Source organism: Stenella coeruleoalba (genome assembly GCF_951394435.1).
Source record: "Stenella coeruleoalba genome assembly, chromosome: 2".
NCBI classification, from domain to species: domain Eukaryota; kingdom Metazoa; phylum Chordata; class Mammalia; order Artiodactyla; family Delphinidae; genus Stenella; species Stenella coeruleoalba.
This window is the reverse complement of record NC_137147.1, coordinates 72209140-72223028: the sequence shown is the minus strand read 5'-3', so window position 1 is coordinate 72223028 and position 13889 is coordinate 72209140. Positions and strand designations below refer to the sequence as shown.

The following is a 13889-nucleotide window of genomic DNA, read 5'->3' as shown; positions in this document are numbered from 1 at the left end:
TGGCCTCTCCCGTTGCGGAGCACAGGCTCCGGACGCGCAGGCTCAGCGGCCATGGCTCACGGGCCTAGCCGCTCCGCGGCATGTGGGATCTTCCCGGACCAGGGCACGAACCCGTGTCCCCTGCATCGGCAGGCGGACTCTCAACCACTGCGCCACCAGGGAAGCCCCCTGTTCTCCAATCTTAAGGTTTAAGCTGCCAGAACTTCTCGAAACCTCCTCTCCACAAACGTCTGAGATCCCCAAAGAAAGGAAATAGGGTAGTTGCTGGATTTATCAATATCAAGGTCACCAATCTCAGCCTATCCAAGAGTGTCCTGGAAACCAGAGGCTAAGTATTTTACAGTATGAAAAGAAGGGGGAACTTCTTTTGTGTAAAATTCATTCATTTGAAAAGCAATCAGAATTATCTACACTGGACAATGAGAAGTGGCACAGGTATCAGAAATAGAAAATGCCTCAGGCAAGTTCCTAAAACGGCCTGAAGAAACCTTGTCTCCACACATGAGGTATTAAAATAATGGTGTTTCTGAACAAACCTCACCTCTCTTACTCTCTCTCACCCCCTAAGTCAGTGATTCTATAGGCATGGTCACTGGACCAGCAGCACTGTCATCACCTGGAACTAGTTAGAGATGCAAATTCTTGGACCCCCCCCCCCCCCTTCCCCTCACCCTAGACACAGAGAATCAGAGGCTCTGGCAATGCAGCCCACCTAGCTGTGATTTAACAAGCCCTCCAGGGGACTCTGATGCTCCAGTTTGAGAACCACTACCCTAGGATTAGGGAAGGTGCAGCACCTGGGGGGGGAGGGGTCAGGAGCCTGATTAATCCCTTATTAACTGAGTGAGAGACATCTCACCTGTTCTGGCCTCTGATCAGCACTGGCCCTCAAGCTCAGTCTGATTCCACTGATGAAGGGTTGAGTCCCTAGTTCAAGGTCACTATTAGAGACCATGCCAGAGCTCCAGCCCCAAGTCTGCTGACTCCTTCATCAACCTTGGATCTCAAACTGGGGCGTTGTTAACATGCCAGTTCTGGGGCCCAGGATTCTGAACATTGATGACGCACCCCACCACGCTCCCATCTCCTAAACTACACCTCGCTGCTTCCTTCAGATAAATACAAGGACTGGAGCCTCAACCCTTAAAATCAAAAAAGAGATGGATTTAAGGGAAGAGAAAAAAGAAGATAAAGAGCGACTTCCAAAGCCCTGAGAAACCAAACCTTTTGGTGAAGAGTGGGTGGAGGAGAGAAGATTCAGGCAGCTTGTTACAATTAAAAGAAGTAGTTAATTCAAAAAAAAAAACTGAGTAAAGAGCACAGCCACAGGAAAACACAATTGGTGCTTTAAAGCTTTCTTAGCACTTCTGATGCCCATTATCTCCCCCAGGTCTCACAACAACCCTGCAATGAAAGGAGATAAGGCCACTATTATCCCCATTTGACAGAAGAGAAAACTGAAGTTCATAGTGTCCAACAATTTGTCAGTTAGCATAGTAATCCGACTGTAAACCTAAATCTTGACCTCGGGTCTATCTCACTCTAGAACCTGTGTACCAACACCAGGTGATTTCCACATTTGGAAATCTGCCCCAAAGCAGATTCCCACCCCCACCCTCAGGAAAAAAGCAAAGAGAAGAACATGTAGCAGAAATGGTGATCCCTAAAACATAGTACTTGAGCAGTGTGTGGGTTCTCCTTTAAGAACTTAACACACAAACCCAACAGCCAAGGTGTTCAGTCAAAAGACGGGGGGAAAAAAAAGAGGCATATTTCTAGCCTGCATAATCATTTCTGGACCAATTCCCACTAGCAGCCTCGGAGGTGAACAGCGGCTCACTGCCAGGCTGAAGCTCCACCATCCCCCGGTTATGACAGAGCAGCTCTGACTCGTGTGCAGGCAATACCCCAAAACTCAAAACAAGAAGTGAAAAAAGTGGAGCTAGGAGAACGGTCAGCATCCTCCACATTCTCGTAATCCACATAACGCCAGTTCCAGGGTCCTGGGGTCCCCTGGAACGCACTCTTAGGAGATGGTGGGACGAAGTGGACATTCTTGTGGACCCACCGCCCCTACTCCTTCCCACCCGGTCCCTGAGGAAGAATAACCGAAAGGGGAGAGGGCTCGTTATGAAGTTCTGGGGCTGGAACCCAAGCCAGATACAGCCCAGGCATCCTCTCCTAAGGAACGGTATGTCAACCCAAACTCTCCACCTGGCCTTCCCCTCCAGGTCCTGTCCTCTGCGAAGATGAGCCGGGTGGGGTTGGTGGGGTGTTGTAAAGCTGAGAAAAGACTAGAGGAAAAATCAGGCCATCCACCTACCCCACGTTCCCCGCCATGTGTGTGAGGCTCCATTCCAGTGCGCACCGTAAGCACTAACTCGGAACCGGGCGCCCTTGGCCACGTCTTAGGTTGAGAAGGGGGCGTCGCCCAGCTAAGCGTCCCGGAGGCAGGGAGCCATTCCCGCCCGGACAGCCTACCTCAGATTTGGCAGGAATGATTTTCCTAGACGCCAGCCAGGGAAGCGAAGATCTGGGTGATTCGTGGATTTCAGCCGGGGGCGGAGGAACTTAGCCCAGGGGCGCAGCTCCTCCACAGTGGGGGCCTCAGGGCGGCACCCGCGGGGCTATCCTACCGCGGGGACAGTGAGGAAAGAAGGGCTCCATCCTCAACTTTCTCGGATGAAACTGCTCGGCTCTGCGGCTTGCCCAGCCCTGCCCGCACATCGGGTCCCAGGTTTGGGGAGAACCAGGGACCCGAGTCCCTCTCGGCGCGCACAAAGCAGTTGCGCCCGAGCGCGCGGCCCCCTCTCCCGTCGCTCGCCAACTTGAAAGCATCTCCCTGGGCGCCTGCCTACTCCCTCTGCCCCGCAGCGGCGTCCCCGACCCGGCCACGCGCCTCAGACCCAGCGCTGGGCGCCCCAAACGCCGCAGCTTCTGCAGCCGCATCCTCCACCCTCCGCAACCCCCGGCCTGGCCTCTGCCTCACTCGCCTGGTTCCCCACGCCCCGGCCCTACCTTGCAGCCCGGTTCGTGCCCCGGCAGTGCCAGTGCGCTGCACGCGTCCCAGCCCGCAAGGCTCCTCCTCGGAAGCTGCCCCGCGCGGGGCTCCGGGCTCCGGACAAGGCTCGGCCGGCCCGGGTGCTGGGTAGCCGCCGCTCGCGGCTGCCGCGCCGGCTCCAGCTGCCGCGCGCAAGGGGGAGGGGGGGAAACTCCCGGCAACTCCAACTCCAGGCGCTGGAGCTCCAGCTGCAGCCGCGCGCCCGCCCGCCGCCGAGTGCTAGCGCCTGCGAAGCGAAGCTGCCCGTGCGGCCGCCTCTGAGCATGCCCAGTGCCGCCGTGGGCGAGCCCCAGCGCCCTGGGCCGGGGCAGATGGCCGAGCTGGGGGCCGGGGACCCGCCCCGAGCTCCGGAGCGCCTTGGGTGGGGGAGGGAGGGAAGGGCCGGTGCCGGGGAGGGGACCCTGGAGCAAAGGGCGGAGGAGAAACAGTGAAGGAGGAGGGCCTTGCAAGTTTCACAGGTCGTGGGAAGTTTGTGGGTGAGAAAGGCGAGCTGCTTCTGTGAGCCTCTGCAAGCCTAGAAAGGACAACGAGGAAACATTATTCTCCCCGAGAGAACAAGTGGACCCAGCAGATTGGTTTTATCCAGTGCACTCGTTGCTTCAAGCCTAGGGTCGCCAAAAAAGCGAATAGGGCCTGGCCGGCAATGTGAGTGAGTGAAACGGGTAGCAGGCGGCGAACTGGAGAGAGCTCTGAAGGCAGAGCCACTGGGCTGCAAACTCCCGTTGGTATCCTGGAAGAATCGCGGCCTGCTTTGGCTAGAGTTTCTGATTTTTTTTTTCAAAAAATGACAGAGATTTCGATTTTTTTAAATGTAAAATATCCTGGTTTTTCAATCTTGATAACTAATTCAGATTTTAAAAAGCACTCTGGACCAAACAAAATATATTTGAGTTCCTTCTCTGCTCAACCCCACAGCCAGCCAGTGTGAGGACTGTGATTTCTGCGTTCTTTTACCAAAGAGCAGCCGAGTGCCCACTGTGCTTTGGGAAGGCGCTGGCGAGTATCCGAGATGATTCAGATTGCCATCAAAGTACGACCAGTTACTAAGGGAAGGAGGTTTTCCAGACAGAAGAGGGTTACAGATAAGTGCTGAGGCATTCAAGAAGAGAAGTAAGGTACTGATACTAATGTGGAAAGGGGTGTGAGAACTAACTCTTGGGAAACATCTTTAATAAAAGTACCCAAGTGGAAAGTCACCGTAGGATCCATAACAGAACTCTGCTGAGGCATTTTTGGAGTCTGAAAAAGGAAAAAAGGGAAAACCAGTAATATGACCCTGTCTTTATTTTAAATTTTGATAGTTTTCATTTTCTGTATTAATTTTTAAAATATTGCATTAAAACATTTATCTTGATGATTGGGTTCTTTGATGTCCCGTTAAACTGTGCAGCCCGCCTCATCCTAGCCCAGGCCCTGCTGGGGTGTCAGATGGTGGTACCCCGGTCTGCTCGATTAAAAATATAAGGGGCAAGAAACACCATACTGACATGGGAAAGAGAGCTGGAGTAGTGGATGGGGGCTGAGGCAGAGGACTTGGGTGCCATTTTGTAGAACCTGAACTTCATTTTGTAGGCTGTGTGGAGCTAGCAGATGCTGGGGGAAGAAAGCGACAATCAGAACTGAACTCTAGGAAGATGGGCTGGACTGCAGACCCAGGAAGGTGGTTTGGAGGGGGAGAATGGGAGAAATGGGGATACCTAGGGCATATTCATGGTTGTGGTTTTTTGAAAGTCAGAGGGATGTCCCTAATAAATTCACGTGTCTCTGCTTATTTCTTGTGGTAGGGCTAGCTTAACGCCAACAGGTAGGGCTGCTGCAGCTAAGCCTCAGTCATTTTCTACCAGGTTTCCATGGGCAAATGGCTCCACTTCTAAGCTGCACTTTCCTCATCTGTGAAATGGAAAACAGTTCTCATAGCGTTTTTTGAGAGGATTTAGAGCAGCAATGTATATCTGAGGGCTTTGAAAACTGAGAATTTAAGCAAATATAAGGCATTGTTCTTATCTACACGTCATCTCTATGAACTCTGAATTTAAACGAGGAAGCTCTATAGCTTTACAAAAATTGTCTTAAGTAGTAAGCATCTTTGATTTAGCAAGCTCGCTCTCTCTGTGTTTAGGATTCTGTTACAAGTCTTCAGAATCAGCTTTTGGGTAATTTAACGATTTTGTGCATTAAAATGTCCCTGTATAGAAAGAAATAGGTGAGGGACATTAAGAGGTACAAACTTCTAGTTGCAAAATAAATGAGTCACAGGTATGAAATGTACAGTGTGGGGAATATAGTCAATAACTATGTAATATCTTAGGATGGTGACAGATGGTAACCAGACTTATCATGGTGATCATTTTGAAATGTATAGAAATAGCAAATCACTATGTTGTGTAACAGGAGCCAACATAGTGTTATAGATCAATTATACTTCAGAAACAAACTCATAGAAAAAGAGATCAGATTTGTGATTACCAGAGGCCAGGGGTGGGGGGAAGGGGAATTGGATGAAGGTATTCAAGAGGTACAAACTCTCAGTTATAAGACAGATAAGTACTAGGTATGTAATGTAAAACATGATAAATATAATTAACACTGCTACACGATATATATGAAAGTTGTTAAGAGAGCAAATCCTAAGAGTTCTTAACACAAAGAATTCTGTACCCATATGAGATGATGGATGTTCACTGAATTTACTGTGATAATCCTTTCATGATTAAGTCAAATCACTATGCTGTATGCCTTAAACATACACAGTGCTATATGTCAATCCTATCTCAGTAAAACTGGAAGGAAAAAAAGTCCCTGTACTAGTTTCTATTGTCACCTCCCTTCTACCACCTTCCTTTTTTAAATCTTCCTTTTTACCTTTTCTCAGTATTGCAGATCCCCCACCCCACCCTGCTCCATGACTACCCTCTAGCTCACCTACAGGTCATGGTGTAGTCCTGCCTCAGCCAGACACCTGGGACTTCCCTCAGTGCCCTGGGGGATACTCCCTGCAGGTGAGCTCATTGGTTGCTGCATTCATAAAGAACAGACCACTGCTTATCTATGGGAAGCATTTTAAGCATGCAGAACTCTCAAAGAAAAAAAAAATACTTGGTGTTTACATAAGCTTTCCAGAAGTTATGGAAAGGAGGAAGTACCTAGCCGAGGACTTATCACATAATAGGTAATTACAAATATTTGCAGCATAAATAGCAATTTCCATCATCAAAATCTTCGGTATCTCTGTTCCGCCTCCCACAGTTCCTAAGAATTACTTTTAAAAATCACAACAGTGGGGCTTCCCTGGTGGCGCAGTGGTTGAGGGTCCGCCTGCCGATGCAGGGGACGCGGGTTCGTGCCCCGGTCTGGGAAGATCCCGCATGCCGCGGAGCGGCTGGGCCCCGTGAGCCATGGCCGCTGAGCCTGCGCGTCCAGAGCCTGTGCTCCGCAACGGGAGAGGCCACGACAGGGAGAGGCCCTGCGAAAAAATAATCACAACAGTGATAAGGTTGTACAGAAGAGCAAGAAGAACAGGATGTAAACATTTGTCAAGGGAGGGACTCTGTACTTTTAAAGTAAAATGCTTTGTCTACTTAAATTTTAAATTAATTGTATTTGTTTTTTAAATATTTTTAGTAGTAGTAGTAAATAATACATGATATTAAAAAGAAGCTCAATGCAAAAAAAGCTCAGTAAAGAGAAAAAAAGTGAGTTTCTCTCCCCAAGAACTACTATTGTTATCAGTTTCTTGCATATAATTACAGAAATACCCGATGAGCGTGAGAACAAGCATAGTTGGCTTTTTTCCTTAAAGTCTGATCATAAAACTATAGAATTGAAAAATACCTTATATAGCTCATCAAGATACCAAATTACAGACTTTAAATGACTATTATATTTTGGAATAGAAAAGGAAACCATGAGAGCAGTTTTCTCTTATGGCACAAGTCAACTCATGGTCATAAGGACACCAGATCACGTGGTGAAACCCTCCTTCTGAGCATTGAGTGGTACAAGAAAAAATTGAGTTCACCTAGAGTTCTCCTGAAACCCATAATGCCCACTGTCAACCTCAACCTAAAACACCCACAGATTTAGATATCCTAGGTTGCCCAGGGCTGTAGAAGGAGGTACTGTCTAAATAACAGTTGGAATGAAGTGACGTGGACAAAGAGAGCTTGATCTAGGGAATTGTGCATTGTAAATCACTGTCTGTCTTTTTTTTTTTTTTTGCGGTACGCGGGCCTCTCGCTGTTGTGGCCTCTCTCGTTGCGGAGCACAGGCTCCGGACGCGCAGGCTCAGCGGCCATGGCTCACGGGCCCAGCCGCTCCGTGGCATGTGGGATCTTCCCAGACCGGGGCAGGAACCCGCGTCCCCTGCATTGGCAGGCGGACTCTCAACCACTGCGCCACCAGGGAAGCCCTATAAATCACTGTCTTTAAGAGCATCACTATGGTATAGCATCATCAGTCACGGTTATGTCTTCAAGTCTAGCAAAATCTGCATTAAAAAAAAAAATCCTTCTATACAGCATAACTGACAGCGTTCTAAATTCTTCATTCCAACCATGTGACTTCAGGTAAGTCTCAGTTTATCAGCTTTTAGGTTGATCCATATGAAACTGCCATTTTTGTTGGTCACAGTTACTTGAATATTGGCAATTTCATGTGGTTCAATCAACCAAAAATGATACATTTTTAGACCTGAAAGTCTCTTTTCTTTAAGTGGGTTGGCATACCATTCATTTTCCCACAAGAGCTGTGTCACTAAACCAGCTCAGAGAAGCCTATTTAATATTTGTGGTTTTTAATGGTACCAGAGTTGGGCCCAGTCTGTACAAAAGGGTCAAAAAGGAGGACATTTCTCTTCCTCTGTTGGTGAGTACAGCACCAGTCTTGGTTGGTCTTAAAATAGGTAAAAAATAATCTTTAGCTCCTTTTGTGCCTTTTTCCCCACTATTCTCCCCAAACATCTCCTAGATGTCTTTAGTGCACACCCCTATCTCACCCAGATTGACTGTTGCTTTCTAGTGTTAAAAATCAGCATTCCTTTAGTATACTACAAGTTAGAACTAAATAAAATAACTTGATTAATAAACTAAATCACACTTATCTGTGGAAGATTATCCATCTTCCCAAAGATATATGTAATTTTAAGAGTATTTTGTGGTCCCAAAGGGACATTTCCATAATAAAATTCCAGAGAATGAAAAGTGACAAAAGAAACAATTCTGGTCGTGAGGGGTAGAAACAACATATTGAGGACAAGGAACTTTTTTTAGTTCTGTTCCCTATCATTCTACAGTTTATAATTTCTTTCCATCCTCCTTCTTCAACACTATGGTTTCTTTTGAGGTTTGGGGTTACTTTTCGCTTTCCACAGTGGTTCCCCTGGCAATAGCAGTGAGCATCCCCAGGCTAGGATAGGTCTGTGGCTCTTGCATGTATGTACCATTTGTAGATTGGGAATAAAACCTCTCATTTCCAGTGACATGGATATGGTGGGGTCTGGAAGACCTGCAGAATCCAGTGGGCTAGTGGAGCTTATGCTTGGGATCCTATTCTGTTTCCCACACAATTAGTCTTGGTTCGTGCTTTTACTTTTTAAGGTTTCTAGCCGGTTTATAACTGGAGTTTGTAAGGTCGGATCTTAACAAACGGCACCGCGAAACAGAGGAAAGCTTCAAGTGAGCTTTATTAGGGAGCGCTCCCGGGCGAGGTTCACTGGTCCGAGAGAAAGCGGCCAGAAGTCGCACCCGGGCGAGGGTTGGGCAAGATTTTATAGGGGAAGAAGGGAAAGAGGCGTGGTGAATCTAGGAGGGCGCAGGGTATTCCTTATTTGGTGGTCTTTTCCGGTATCCTGGGGGACCGTTATTCCCGCCCCTCGAAAGACGGGAAGGCTGGGCTGGGTTCAAAGTCCCCAGGTCAGTTCCTGGAACTGGGTGGTCCGGAATGTCTCCAGGGCAGTTTCTGGAACTGGGTGGTCCGGAGAATTTCGGTCTGATGCAACCTGTGAATCTGATTGTGTTCCCCTGCCTCGGGCCAGTTGGCCTTACAGAGTTCACCTTTTTTTGACTGAGTTGTCGTGGGACAACACTCTGTCCCTAATTTACTAAGCTTCTGGTTTCTTTCTCTCCTATGTTTTTGAGAGCCAGGGTAAATATTAACTATTGATATGAAATATGGTGGGACGGAGTCCACTGCCATTCACTGTAAGAGAACATTACTGAGAGGCATGTCAAACTGTCATTCTCATTCTGCCCTTTCATCTTTATTGGTCTTCTGTTTTCCTCAGAGCTTCTTTCTGCTTCTCTAATGATACTACTTTATCCCCTAAGCTGCTTCAGCTTTCATATACCAACATATAGATAAGACATAGGCTAAAACAAGAAACAGTTTCTTGAAAGAAATGAAACCAAAGAAGTTTTAGTCTTGCAAAAAACTTGGTTACATTCCGGACTTGGTTGCTCTTTTATTAAACTACTGCAGGCCATGGGAGAAAGGACTTGAATTTTATTTTAGACAGATCGAGTTTGAACCTCTGCTTCAACTCCTTCTTGTTTATAACCTTGGGCAAAGTCTAAATACTACATTTCTTATCTCCAAAAACTGCATATTACTATCCACTCATGGCTTCAGTTAGAGAATTAAATGGGAATACATATGTAATACACTAAGCACAGTACCTGGCCCACAGCAAGAGCTGAATAAATATTACTTCCAACCCATCTTGGTAACTTCCAGAAAAATGGGAAGGGGAAACCAAAAGAGTGTTTTAGATTTCCAATCTGAGCTGTTTCTAAGAAGCACTGCTTCTGCTATAGCAATCATATTTTATCTCCATAGATGCAGTATAGCATTCCTGTTTTCACAAAAACAATTTTACTTATATAGAAAGTGCTTTTTACAAAATTTCCACCTTCCCCTGTCCAGGTGTCCTAGTGTTGCCACCTATTACTATATTTCCAAAGAAAAGGCCTAAGGTGGGAAGCGGGGGGATGGAGAAGGGGTATTAAAAGTTTAGCGATTTCATCATTTGTACTTATTAAGTTAGGACTCAGGATTTACTAAGACATTATACAGATACATAAGTTTAAACAGTGACTAGTTCTGAATTTCAATCACAAATAGTCAAGTATGACTCCTCTTATCTCTTGACTTGCTTGAATTAAAAATCTGGAAGTATATAGCCGAAAAATAAAAGTCCGCTAAGACAATTACGATCACCTTTTGCTGCAACAGAGCTCCCACCTTAACTCAGGCCTGGTTTGTTGTGTTAAGTTCAGAGTTTGGTAGACTGAATCATCCTAATTCCTCCTTCCTTTATTCAGCAATGTTTTTGAAAGACCTATTTTTGTTTCCAAATGACTTTCTCCACCAAGATCCAGAAAAGCTGCTAGGCTTTGAGCGAACAAAGAATCCCTTCTTCTGCCTGGACACACAGAGCTGCTATCTCTCCCCAAGTCTCTGTGTTGCTAGTTTGGAGGATAGAATGATGCAATCCATTCACAGTCTGAGGACAGGTCATCTCTATTGCATCCAGCAGCTCTTTTCCTTCTGTTTGTTATGGCCGCTGAGCCCTGCCAAAGACTAACAGTGAAAGAAGCTCCTGCTGCTGCGTCCCCAGAAGCTTTTCAGGCCATGCAGACCTGCCCAGCCATAGGTGGCCCTATAATTCCCTGTTGCTGCTGCCTCACCTTGGAAACGTGCAGCTTAGGACTTTGCCAATCAAAGTGCACTTTTCAGACTAGCAGCTTCAGCATTACTTGGGAGCTTGTTAGAAATGCAGATTCCTGTCTACCCAGACCTGGTGAATTACAAGACTGTAATTCATTTTAAACATTAAAGTTTAAGGAGCACTGCCCTAGGACACCCAGCCAAGAAAGACAAGGAGAAAATAAAAGGCACTTTAATGGTGAAATCTATTTCCGCTGTCCTGGATGCCCTTTCTTACTCCAATCTGCAGGCCTCATCTCTGCGTATCTAAATCCTACCCTGTTTTTCTCTGAGCTGTCTGAAATGCCTGCTCTGTGGAAATCTTTACTGATTGTGTCAGCCAGAGGCATCTCGCACTCATTTACCTGGATCTTCCCTTTGGCTCTTAGCAGGTCTGTTTACACTGTACAAGTATGTTTGCATGAGTCTAATCCATCCTGCTTGAGGCTTGAGATTCGCCAGAACCTTCTTTATATCCTCTAGAGTGTCTAGCACAGTGGGCCATGGAAAGAAAAAAAAAAGCGTAGTTATTAATCGAAAGGAAGGAAGGAAGGGAGGAAGGAAGGAAGGGAGGAAGGAAGAAAGGGAAAAAAGAACTCCATTAGTGAAGCAAATGTTTCTGAAAAACTGAGTTCAGCCCCAGGTGTGGACTTGAGCCTGTTTGAAACAGGAATTTAAAAGAGCCCCAATACACTGGGCATGGAACTGTCATAGTTTCCAGAGCTAACTGGACTAGATTAGATTCAAATCCACCCCATCACAGCACTCACCATCTGGAACTGGCCCAAAGCAGGCCTCTTTCTGGAATAGAATCACAATTCTGTCTGCTAGGGCCTTGACCCCTAGCTTTTAAAAAGTATGCTGTGGGCTCTGAAAGGAATACCTCTTCACCCACTTTCTGTCCTAGGTCTATTCCCACTTGAAAGTTAATATACTCATTTTTTTCTTTAAAAAAAGTATTTTAAAAATATATTTCAGATTCTAATATCTTTTCTTTAAAAAGAAATCTTATTGAAAACAATATTTAGTGTTCCTAATTCAAGTTTTTGTAATGCATCCTTTAGTAAAGGCAATGAGTTTCTGGCTGCAAGTTACAAGTTAAAAGAACAAATCATTTTATTACTCTTGATAGCTGAGTCAATGAAAAACCTTGACTCTAGATCAGATGTCATATTCACAATAAACATATCTTCCCAACAGACATCCTGGTGTCATTATAATTTTACCACACACAAAATATAATGGGAAATGTTCCTAGGATTTAAGGACTTATAAGAAATTAGACTTTACTAGTGTCAATACTGTTGTGACTCATAAAACGAGTCGATGACCCACATGCAGAGACTTTGTTGTAGGAGTGGAGTTCACAAAGGGGAGACATATTTTCTTTGATAAGCATTTAAAAGGTTTGACCAGGGCTTCCCTGGTGGCGCAGTGGTTGAGAGTCCGCCTGCTGATGCAGGGGACGCGGGTTTGTGCCCCGGTCCAGGAAGATCCCACATGCCGCGGAGCAGCTGGGCCCGTGAGCCACGGCCGCTGGGCCTGCGCGTCCGGAGCCTGTGCTCCGCAGCGGAAGAGGCCATAGCGGTGAGAGGCCCGCGTACCGCAAAAAAAAAAAAAAAAAAGGGTATGGGTTGCATTTTTGGATGATGAAAAAGTTCTGGAACTACTTAGTGGTGACGATTATACAACGCTGTGAATGTGCTAAATGCTGCTGTACACTTTAACATGGTTAAAATGGTAAATGCCAGGTATCGTACCACAGTTTGAAAAATCAGGCCAAAAAAGAGTAGGATCAATGAAAAGGGCACAAATATTCCACTTCAGAAGTATGTTTAATCAGAAAAATATATTTAAATTATTCTTCCAGTATTGCTATTGATTTCGTGCAGTAACTCTGCCACATCCAGTTTAATAAGCATGTCTTATTAAGGTTGTTATCGACAGTCATACTTCACACTGAACAGAAATGCTGAAATGAGCATAGATGGTCATTTGCCTTCAAGTAGCTTTCAATTTTATAGGGAATAAAGACGGCTAATAAAAATGTCTAATACAAGACAGAGTGTCAAAAAAGCTATGTAAGAGAGGTGACCATGGTGCTAAGGAAATGAAGAGGATAATTAGTTATTGGAGAAAGCATCGGGGATGCTGAAGCTTTGTACTTGATCTTCAAGGATGAGTGTGATTCTGGCAATCACATAAGGTGCTAACGGAGTCAATCTAAGTGAAGGGAAGAAGATGAGAAAAATTACAGAGCCAAGAAATAAAAGGTGGTTGTTATGGGGAACAGGGAGTAGCCATGCTTGCCTGGGGGCCATGGTTTAGTAGGCCAAATGATGGAAGTTAAGGTTGAGGAGGTATCAAGGACTTGTAGGATAGAACTGAAGACATTTAGAGTCTGAAGGTGATTTAGAAGTAATTTTTTCCAACTTTCTGTCTACAAAATGGATCTTTCCTACAGCATCTGACAAGAGGCCATTCAGTCTCTTTTGGAATTCCTCTAGTGACTCAGAAGTCACCAACTTCTAAGACAGCCTGGACTGCTGTTAGATGACTAAAATTGTTAGAGTTCTTGTATTGATTGAAAATCTGCCTGCCCACAATGTCTATTTGTTTTAGTTCTGCCTCCTAAAATGATTTTTTTTTCATATCAGCTCTTCTAGTATTTAAGTCAGGAAATATGTTCTCCTTTTTGGCTTCTCTTTTCTAATTTAGATATTCCTGGTTGCTCTAATTGTTTCTTTTATGACATGCTTTTTAAGACTCCTGCAATTACTATTAATCTGTTCTCTGTAAATTCCTGCATTCCTATGTCAGTGTAGCAATCAATACCAGATTTGTTTCTCTAGGTCTGGTCTAAGTACCATCACTTCTGCTCCTAATACAGCCTGAGGTTCTATTCAGGTCCTGGCAGGCACGTCACCAAGTTAACATATATTAACACCTGCCTAAAATTGTTTTTGGGAGTGCAAATATTAAGTCAGTTTTCCCAATCCAGTACTCAAGTGTTGAACTTCTAAATTTATCATTTAAAAATTTCATTGTGTTAGATTTTTCCTATAATTATATACTATGAGCACTTTTAGGATCCTGATTCTGTGGTCTGGTATACTGGCTTTTCTAC

At 45.4% G+C, this 13889-nt stretch overlaps 1 protein-coding gene across 4 annotated transcripts in view; it reads right to left on the bottom strand.

The window, feature by feature from the left end:
• STXBP6 (syntaxin binding protein 6) overlaps positions 1 to 13889 on the bottom strand; it is a 319768-nt gene that overhangs the window by 271466 nt on the left and 34413 nt on the right. Inside the window, exon 1 of one of the 4 annotated variants that reach the window (XM_079912941.1) lies at positions 3019 to 3330. The exons of 1 other annotated variant lie outside the window; for it this stretch is intronic. The gene's annotated coding sequence lies outside the window, so the exon portion shown is untranslated. Of the gene's footprint in view, positions 1 to 2323; positions 2343 to 3018; positions 3331 to 13889 lie in introns of those variants that run through there. 2 more of the 4 variants (XM_079912945.1, XM_079912943.1) reach the window with 2 other exon arrangements.